Genomic DNA, 9,958 nt, shown 5'->3' on the forward strand with positions numbered 1-9,958 from the left:
CAGACCTGCCATACAACATAGATTTTTGAAGGCTACATCCGGAAGCTGGACAAAAAGTTTGAGCGCCAAGGGCGCAAAGTTCTCATGCTGGTGGACAACTGCGCTGCACATGGCCATGTCAGGGACCTGAAAGCTATGCAGCTGGAATTCTTGCCGCCGAACACGACGTCCCTACTACAGCCCATGGACCAAGGCGTTATCCGGACCCTCAAGCACCTATATCGGTCACGCGTGCTTAGTCGCATGGTGTTATGCGTGGACAGCGGCAAAACTTACAGTGTCGACTTGCTGTCTGCACTCGGCATGCTTTCCGATGCATGGAAGGCGGTGACCGGGGACACACTGCGGAATTGCTTCTGCCACGCGGGTTTCGCGATCAGAGACGAAGTGCCGTCGTCATCCAATGATAGCGCAAGTGAATCTGATCAGCCGTCTTCATCTGCTGACCTCATCGAGCGCGCTGCAGGAGCCGTTCCCGTGGAAGTGTCGCTGGAGCAGTTTGCTAACGCTGACAGCGAGATTGAGCTCTGCGCTGCGCTTACCGACGACGAAATTGTTCTCCAGGTGCTGGAAAGTGATGACTCGGGCTCCGACAGTGAGGAGCCAGAGACTGTGCTGCCAACTAGCAATGAACTAACCCGCGCTCTGATGGTGCTTTCGGCTGTGTACAGCGAGAACGTCACCCTTGCCGACGTGCATGCCGACTTGTACGGCAACGTAGCGCCCCACAGAGGCAAATTGACCACTTTTTCAAGCCGCTCGATAAATAAAGTTACTTTTTTTTTGCGTGAATTCGTTTTTTCGGACTGCCTGATTTTCCGGACACCATCTCGGCCGCTTGAGGTTCCGAAAAATCAGTCGGCGACTGTAGTTAGGTGGGTGTTATTACCAAAACACGCTTCATTTAGCGACCCTCTTTCTTGCTGCATGGCACCTGATGCCACAGACGCAATGAAAGCACTGATGGTCTCAAAGGCACTTTCATCATAAATCAATTACCGACCGCGTCAAGGCAACTTAGATGTGACCACAGGTGCAGAGCAGCTGTGATCTATAGCAGCTGTGATCTAAAGAAGCTGCCAAAAAGTTTATTCTATTGGCTAATGAGCAAAATTATGCATCCAGATGTATTTTATAAGGTTGATTTTATTAGCAGATAAAATTTTGATCCCGATCCACTGAGCATTTACTCGGAAAGCCAGTTCATAAAGCTGCAGTGCTGTGCAAGGTTTTTTTTTTAACCCAAACACTCCACTGCAGCAATTTTTGTCGCAACCGAAAGCCGGAAATGATTCCACTGCCTCAACCAATAAGCAAGTTCTCCAAGTCCCTCGGGTGACCGAAGTCAGTACTTAAACCATGCTAACAATATTGATTTAAACTGCTCCCTTTGCTGCAACAAAGCCTAGCACAATGTGCATCTGATCCTGAAAGGAGCAGCTAAGAATGCCATGCACAGACTCGGAGATGAACATTATTAGACGTGAAAGACGCCCCTCGTTGGGGCAAAGTGTTTGACAAGTTTGGGTAAAGAAGCCAAAGAAGAGCATACCCTACCCTTGCATACACACATTCGCAATGACATGAAAAGCACACCACATGCAATAAGTATGGTAAGAAATGCACCTGCAACTAAATCAAAGAAAAAAAGCTGCGAACGAAGGACTGTATTCTGGACTGAAGTTTTAATGATTGGAAGCGACACACAGGCTATGGGGGACGCTGTAGTGGAGGGCTCTGCATTAATTTAGACCACCCGAAGCTTTTTAAAGAGCTCTGAAATCAAACAGTCTACAGGCACCTTTTGAATTTCGCGTTCACTGAAACTTAGCTGCCGCATCAGGGCCAAGCCCGTGACCAAGGGATCGGCCGCCTAGCCCCGGCAGTGGGTGAAAATGAAGGCTTAGGACAAGAAGGCACAGGGCTTGCCATGGAACCAATGAATTAAATAAATCTTGGAAGCATTTAAAACGCAGTGAGAACAATGCTAGACACACACACACACACTACATAAATACAGGAGTGCACGGTCAAGAACAAATTACAGCAGTTGTAGCGTGGGGCTCAGAAGGCAGTGCAACACAAGAGCACCACAAAACGGAGGTCCAATGCTGGGAGCACGGACCTTGAGAAAAGGCACATTGTAAAATAAAATTCCAGGCACAAAAAAACACTTAAAGGTGCACTGAAGAGGAATCTGAACACGTCTTTTTGCCGCGGGAACTCGATCTACACGTTCCCGGCATTCTTAGAAACTTCGATTTATTGCCCCGTGTGGCTGATTTCCTTAACTAAATCGGATTAAAGTCCAGCTCCCGCCTTTTTTTTTTTACCCCAAATGGTGGGAGGAGTCGACCAACGCATGGAGTGCCTTTCAGGCAGTCGCGTGGCGGCTGTGCTCTCGCTTTTATTTTGCTTCTTTTAGATTTCCGTGAACAAATAGGTCTAGACAGAGGCTACATAGCCGCAAATTAGGCCCACAGAAATAAAAATACGTGTGGACTCTTTGCTTTTGCCGATCCCTAAGTATCCCTCCGCCAATGGCAGAGCGGCAAGCCGCTGTATGACTGCGTGAAAGGTTGGTCGACTCTTCCCACCGTTTGCGGGGAATACAAAAAAAAAATAAAGGCGGGAGCCCGACGATAATCCGATTTCAATTAGGGAAACAGGCCACACAGGGCAATAATTCGAAGTTTCCAAGAACGCTCGGAATGTGTAGACCGAGTTCTCACAGTAAAAATATGAGTTCAGATTCCTCTTCAGTGCACTTTAGGGTAAGCAGCAACAATGGGAATCTGGCACGCTCTCAGAGATGACTGGCATGCGTGGACCATGACACTGGATTCCTTTGGGACACAGGGACAAGTTCTTCGCCTGCACACACTCGATGTGAACACGCAAGCATCACCAGGCCACTGCGTCCCACACAGCCACATATCAAAGAGGCGCCAGCAATGAAGGACCTGGAGATGGCTGATCATGCCATCTGCCACTTTACTTTGATATGTGGCTGTGTATGACCAAATGCTATAACCAAATATGACGCAACTCAGGGTAGTTGGTCACACAAGGTTAACCCTAGCCGCCTATGATAAGTGAAAAAACCGAGAAAAGAGGAGAAGACAGGAGAGTTGTAAGAAAGAGACAGGAAAGTTAAAGATAGAGGGGAGGATAGGAAAAGGCGACTGCCGATTTCCCCCGGTCGGGTCAGGCCGGAGGTGCCGTCTACAGGAAGCTGGGGCCAAAGTGGTGTGTTGCCTCCGCCGAGGGGCCTTAAGGGTCCAAACGCTCGGCATCAGCTCAACCACCAGGATCCCCTTTTCCCCAGACACGGCGATGCCACACACGGCTAAGCGCAGGTGCTCGGGTCCGTGGTGTCGCAACTGACCAACGTCTGCATGAATCAGACACCCCTGCGGACGTCCTTCATTATGAAACACCTTTTTGTGGTATTTCAAATTTCTCCTCTCGCTAAATTTCTTTTCACATACATCACACTGGAAGGGCTTCTCACCCTTATGGGACCTAACATGACACTCAAGGCCTGAACGTTCCACAAAAGCCATGGGGCAGAGATAACACGCAAATGGCTTTTCACCCGTGTGGGTATGGATGTGTCTCTCCAGGTCATTCCTGTGTCGAAAGCTGCTACCGCAATGGTCACAGCGGTATGGACGCTCACCGGTGTGTGTGCGCTGATGTCGCTCTAGGTTGTAACGATTTGTAAAGCGGCTACCACAGCTAGCCACAGTGACTCCGCAACAACTGCTGCCATCTGCTGCGTGGACGCTGCTGCCTGCTGCAATGCGCCTGTCGCATCACAGCTGCCACATACGCCATGGCGGCAGTTTGCGCAGCGGTTGCTGCAGCCGCTGCTGTCTGCATCTGCAAAGGAAAGGAGCTTGAACTGCACTACCCCGAGTGATTGAAGAGTGCTGGTTTCACTTCCACGGTAAACATGGTGCGACCAAGCCCCACACGCGTGCGTTCCATATGGCAGCGACAGAACACCAGGCTCTGGAAGCCATGTGTCAAGGGTACGTACTATGCGAAATAATGGTGCGAAACGTAAAAAAGATTTGGTGAATGCTTAAGCTTCGCCTTTGAGTGGAATGCGGCAGCGTGTTGCAGCGCTGCCAGGGAGCCAAGGCATGGCCGTGAGCACAACAATCAGGCATTATCAAAATTGAATACCCATGCATTATGTTATATTTCTGTGCAGAAATCTGAACATTTTGTCTGCACATACCTGATTGTTGCTCTCAATGAGCCTTTCCATGGTGTCGAGCAGCCGCTGTTGGAACTCGGCGTCTTGGCAGTTTCGCGCCTCCGCCAGGTCAGCGTTACGCCGAGTTTCCAGCAGCAGCTGCTCCACGGCATCTTGTTCTGCACGCCTACTGTTCCGAGGCGGGCGCCTTCTCTCAGAGCTTGGCCCCGGCTGTGGCTGCTGGGGGGCTGTCAGAGGGGAACATGCACATATTAGTCAATGCGGTACGCTGTAGAATAAGCAAACTGATGTGTACAATGTTTGTGAGAACTATGGACATGAATACACATGAACAGGCCCATACGCATGCATACGCTGTCAGTGATGTAACGAACGTGCCATTGCAGCAACATATACGCTGCGTGCATTGACTACTCCAATGGGTGCCATCACAGTCCCCACTGCAAGAGGACAAAACTTGCACAAACTCCAGTGCCTGATGTACAGGAGAGTTTTGCGACCACTATAGGATGATTTTGATTATACATATTTCTCTGCAAATCATACTAAGGCCGAGCAGCTTCCAACCCGGGTGCTAAGGAGGTTACATATTTGCAGGCTGACTCACCGGCTTCTTCGCTCAGCTCCTCAGCAAGAAGGTCCCCAGCAGCGCACTGTCGACGCTGCTGATGCTGTCGTCTGCATGAAAGCATTACAGCACTACTGATCAGTGGACAGTTGCACCAAAGTGTGCAGTGCACCATAGTAAAATGAACGGCTACTTCATTTGCGGTGCTACGAGTACTAACAAATCCCCAGGAACAGAACAAAAACACCCTAATCAAATGTGGAAACTGCATATGCAACCTCCACTTTCTGCATTCGAACCACTCAAACCCTTTGCAGAGGATTTAACTTCTCCTACCTCAGGTACATCTGTTCCATGATATTCAAACCCACACATGCAGCTAACAATGCGCGCAACTCACTAGCCATACAGGTGATTGATGAAATGGTTTACCTACCCGCTGACATTGGAGACAGCGGTGGAGGCGGCGATGGTGGTGCTGCTGCTGCAGGGGGTGGTAGCAGCGGAGGTGGTTGTGCTGCGGAGGTTCAAACGCTCAGCATCGGCTCAACCACCAGGATCCCCTTTTCCCCGGACACGCCAATGCCACGCAGGGCTAAGCGCGGTTGCTTGGGTCCGTGGTGACGCACTGCTCACCATGATCCCCCTGCGGGGATCATGAGTGCACGGGTACCTGAGCATCCCCCCTGCGGAGGGATGCTAATTAGGCACTTGTAGTGTCCCAACTCACCAACGTCTGCATTAATCGGCGTCCTTCATTATGAAATACCTTTTTGTGGTATTTCAAATTTCTCCTCTTGCTGAATTTCTTTTCACATACGTCACACTGGAAGGGCTTTTCGCCCTTATGGGAATCTAACGTGACACTCAAGGCCTACACGTTCCACAAAAGCCATGGGGCACAGATGGCACGCAAACGGCTTTTCACCTGTGTGGGTACGGATGTGTCTCTCCAGGTCATTCCTGTGTCCAAAGCTGCTACCAGGTCACAGCGGTAGGGACGCTCACCGGTGTGCGTGCGCTCATGTCGCTCTAGGTTGTAACCATTTGTAAAGCAGCTACCACAGCTGTTGCAACAGTGAGGACGATCACCAGAGTGAGTGCGCTGCTGTACCACCAGGTGACTCTTCAAACCAAAGCTGCTCCCACATTGATCACAAAGGTAAGGGCGGTCGGTCGCCTGTGTGAGTGTGCTGGTGTTGCTTTCGGGTTTACCTACCCACTGACATTGGAGAAAGCGGTGCAGGCGGCGGCGGAGCTGCTGCTGCAGGAGACTGGGCCTGCGAGAAAGCAAACCGCCGCAAGTTTACACAAGCTTATCCCAAAGTTCATCTTGATGGTACATTGATCACAGCACGACTTTGTGAAACAGTAAAGAATCCCTCATTACCACCAAGCAGAAAACTGTGGAAACGTTTATAACCTCACTACGATTCTTTTACAACATTGCAAACGCACCTGTCGCCTGGCCATGGGGAAATAGGCTTTCCCCACGCCCTTGGCACTGACCCACCCCAGGATCTGCACGATACGGCCCCCAGAGCCAGGCAGCTTGCCACCTCCGGTGCCCCTGCGACCGAATGCGAAGAGATACGTTACTGCGGCATTCCATAGACCAACACTGTTGACAGGCTCACCCTTGGCCGGCCCACAGACTTGCCAGCTCCGCCCTTGTGTGGCAGCACATTTGCCGCCAAGACTGCCGCCAATGTTCGGCGGTCTTGACAGCTGGGCCCAATCGGTTAAGGTCCGTCAGCTCATCCCAGAGCGCGCGTTTGCGGGCTCCGTCGAGGCCCGTGCAAAGAAGGTATGCTGCTCCAAAAAATCAAGCAGCATCTCCTCTTGGGCAGCGGACATGCGGGGTCTCTTCGGCGCCATCGCAGACTAGATTTCCCGCCTATTCTCACAGAGATATCAAATAACTTCCGCAGGGAACAGTGGGGAGTTCTTGGGGTCAGGGCAGTCGCTTTACAAGAGGGAGCGTATGCGTGCGCTGTATTCCAAGCATTATTTTTCGCGACTATCACTTTAATGCCAGCATTTAGGCATCGGTCCAGAAGTAAACAGGGTCAGGAAATGTACTTTCTGCTGTCCACCTAACCGTTTTGCTCTTCCTCGTTTGTTCCCGCGGCCGTTTTCTTTGCTTAGTCATCTCTTTGCCCCAGCTATACATATAAACAAAACACGCATATGCGAGCGTACAACATTTATTTTCCCCCACATATCACACTTCATGGTCGTCTTCTATTTCCTATGGGAATACAGACAGACAACCACACATTAGATACTGCAACACTCCACCCTTTGACACTTTTGCAATCGATTGTAAGCACCGACCAACACAGGCTTACCTCGAGCAGTTTTCGCCGATTTCGTACCAACCACTCCTTGCAAATTTGCTCAGGAGACACGTAGCCTTCACTGTCTTCACATTTTTCTCTGCTCTTAGCTCAACCGCACAGTACCTTGCTTTAGACGCCGTGCAAAAAATATCAAGGCGTGGAAACACTGTTTTCGTGCAAAGCGGCTCGTTGACGTTTTTACCGCCGTCAGCGCACCCCCGCGGCAGCAAAAGTTACCCACTAGCAAATTTAATAGCCCAGCTTCGTACACTTCTTGTTTTTATTAATATTTTCCAACTTTAAACATCATTTTCTGGGAAAATAAATTAATAATTATTTTTATCGCTGTGCATTTCTTTAGTCTCCTAGCAAAAAATCAGCAGACGGTCCATCGTCGTGCAGACAAATGCTTCCGCGGCACCGCTCTGCTGTAATTGGCTGATTCCTCGTAACGTCAATTTTGCGTCAAGCATCGACGTCACATTGGTTCGTCATTTTGACGTCACTGTCAATAACTTTTGACAAAATTTTTGACAGTTCCGTAAATACGGCCCTGTTGAGTGCTCTTCCGCAGGGGAAGGTGTGGTCAGTGCTCGTGAAGCAACTGCGCCAAAGGCTGTCTGCGATTCTCGCAACTGTGAGTGGGTGGTTGTCATCTCCAGGAAGAAGGCTGCGGCACTGTGTAGGCAAGGAAAAGGCACCAGCCCAGCCACTGGCAGGGATGCCAAAGTACTTGCTAAGACAGCTGCCAAGCCCTTGAAGTCTGCCACACCTTTGTCAGTAGCAGTGAGGAAGGTGCAGAATTACTTGCACAGCAGTGGTTGTGAGCCTCCTTCTGTTGCAGCCATTGGTGTGGACGACGAAGGGCAAGCTAGTGACCTGCGCAGCACTGCAGCTGTGTGGCCAACCAGCACAGCGGTGAGCTGATTGGCAAAGTAGACTTCGCAGCTGTCTTCTGCGGCATTGTTGTAGAGGTCACTCTCTGCAAAAGCTGCACACTATCCACAGCTAGAGAAGGCCAGGGGGCATGCAAACTAACCAAATTAACCAAGCATCAGTCAGGTGCTGCTAAGCAGTGACGGCGTCATTTGGCTGCTTTGATGACCTGCAGAGAGGCTGGCAACTGTGACGACCCAATCCGCTCTAAGGTTCAAACATCTGTGCACGAGGGTGACACAGCAGGTTGCGCCTTGAGCACTGCGAGACCCAGTGCTGCCAAGCGACGCAGACGCTGTCAGGTAGCATCAGCTTCGAGCTGCAGGAATAACCAAACTAACACTTCAGGCAATCAAAATACCCAAAAAGTGGAGTGTTCTATGCAGGGAAGAGTGGAGCAGGTGGCCCCACTGACACCTGGTCGAACAGTACCCAGTGCGGGCATCATGAACCTTCAGTGGCAAGATTTTTAAAGCTGCTAATCTTGGCCATGGGCACGCAAATGAGGCTGCAAACACATTATCTGGTGAGGGCGGCAGCAAGATTTGTCTGAATGGCACGTCTGATAGTTTTACTACCTTTAAGGAGTGCTTAGATGCCTGGTGTAAGGAGGAAAAGCACGTCCTTCAAGTCAGAAGGTCGAACAAAAACCCATTCGATGCAGAATCTAAAGAGTATGAGTTCTTGAGGATTACTTATCATTGCACTCATGATGGTACTGCTACGATACGCAGAACTGGAAAGTGCCCGAAGCAGTCATACAAAGATATTGGATGTGAAGTATTCCAAACCGCCATTTCAAGCGTGGTCGTAATTAGTGTTGTTCCGCAGAGAGATTTCGGCGCGGGTACCCTGCGGAAGCGATTTTCTGCACGCCACATCCTGTGCTACCTGGCAACGAAAACCCGTTCGCCGTGTTCCAGACAGATAGCATTCTGGAAGCAAGATCATCGCTTGCAACGCCATACCTACGTCACGGAAATCTACAGGGGAAGAGGCTATCAGCGCTTCCGGGGCCATTCACGGCAAAAAAAGGCATCCGCAACGAGCCCACCACGCAGTTCGGCGGCAGTGCGCTAACCACACCTGTCTAATGAACGTTCTCTGCTCTCTGCTTTTGCAGGTGAGAATTCCAGTGTGCAACTGTTTCTACCTTATGTATTTTGTCTGTTATTGTGGTGCACTGCTGCCGAATACTGCCCTTGCTGCATGATGTGTTAGAATGGGGAAGGGGAACGTGAAAAACGCTGGAAAAGAGTGTGAAAAAGAAACCACAGATATGAAGGAGCTGCAAGAGTTGGTAACCGCATTTGAAAATTTTTAGCGTGATTTCAGGGCTGAAATGCGCGAGCTTAAAGACAGCGTTTCATTCTGCACTGATGTTTGCACCGAAGTGAAGAACACGGCCGATGAAATAAAGCAGCTCAGGCAAGAAATGCAAGAAATGTTCAGACAGAACCAGGAACTGAAGGCAGAAAACGAACGCTTAGCGCGCAAATGCGAAGACCTTGAGCAATATCAACGATTGAACAACCTAGAAATCAAAGGTGTTTCCTCCGGAACTGATCCCCTCACTGTGGTTAAAAAGATAGGTGACCATATTGGTGAAAAAGTTGATACTGCTGATATCGACGCATGCCACTGGGTCCGTACGCAGAATTCAGATGTGCAAAACATCATCGTGCGGTTTGTGCGCAGAAGCAAGCGAAATGACATTCTGAACAAATGCAGAAAAAAAAGAGTTGATACCACTGTGCTGGGTGATGAAACGGGAAAACCAATTTTTGTCAATGAACACCTAACTCAGGCAAACAAGGTACTGCTTTCTGCTGCAATCAAGAAAAAGAAGGAAAACGGTTGGAAGTTCGTTTGGACTGCAGGCGG

General features: G+C 50.0%; 1 long non-coding RNA gene across 1 annotated transcript; it reads right to left on the reverse strand.

Annotated features, from left to right (window-relative positions):
- Nucleotides 1–4,375: 4,375 nt before the first annotated feature.
- On the reverse strand, nt 4,376–6,280 carry LOC149334014 (uncharacterized). The gene is made up of 5 exons (XR_016284711.1): nt 6,255–6,280; nt 6,016–6,076; nt 5,233–5,313; nt 4,836–4,906; nt 4,376–4,455 (listed from the first exon to the last, which is right to left on the reverse strand). It is a non-coding gene; the product is annotated as an uncharacterized LOC149334014 (long non-coding RNA).
- Nucleotides 6,281–9,958: the final 3,678 nt, after the last annotated feature.

Source organism: Amblyomma mixtum, chromosome 8 (assembly GCF_055824585.1).
Source record: "Amblyomma mixtum isolate Tamu chromosome 8, ASM5582458v1, whole genome shotgun sequence".
Classification (NCBI taxonomy): Eukaryota; Metazoa; Arthropoda; class Arachnida; order Ixodida; family Ixodidae; genus Amblyomma; species Amblyomma mixtum.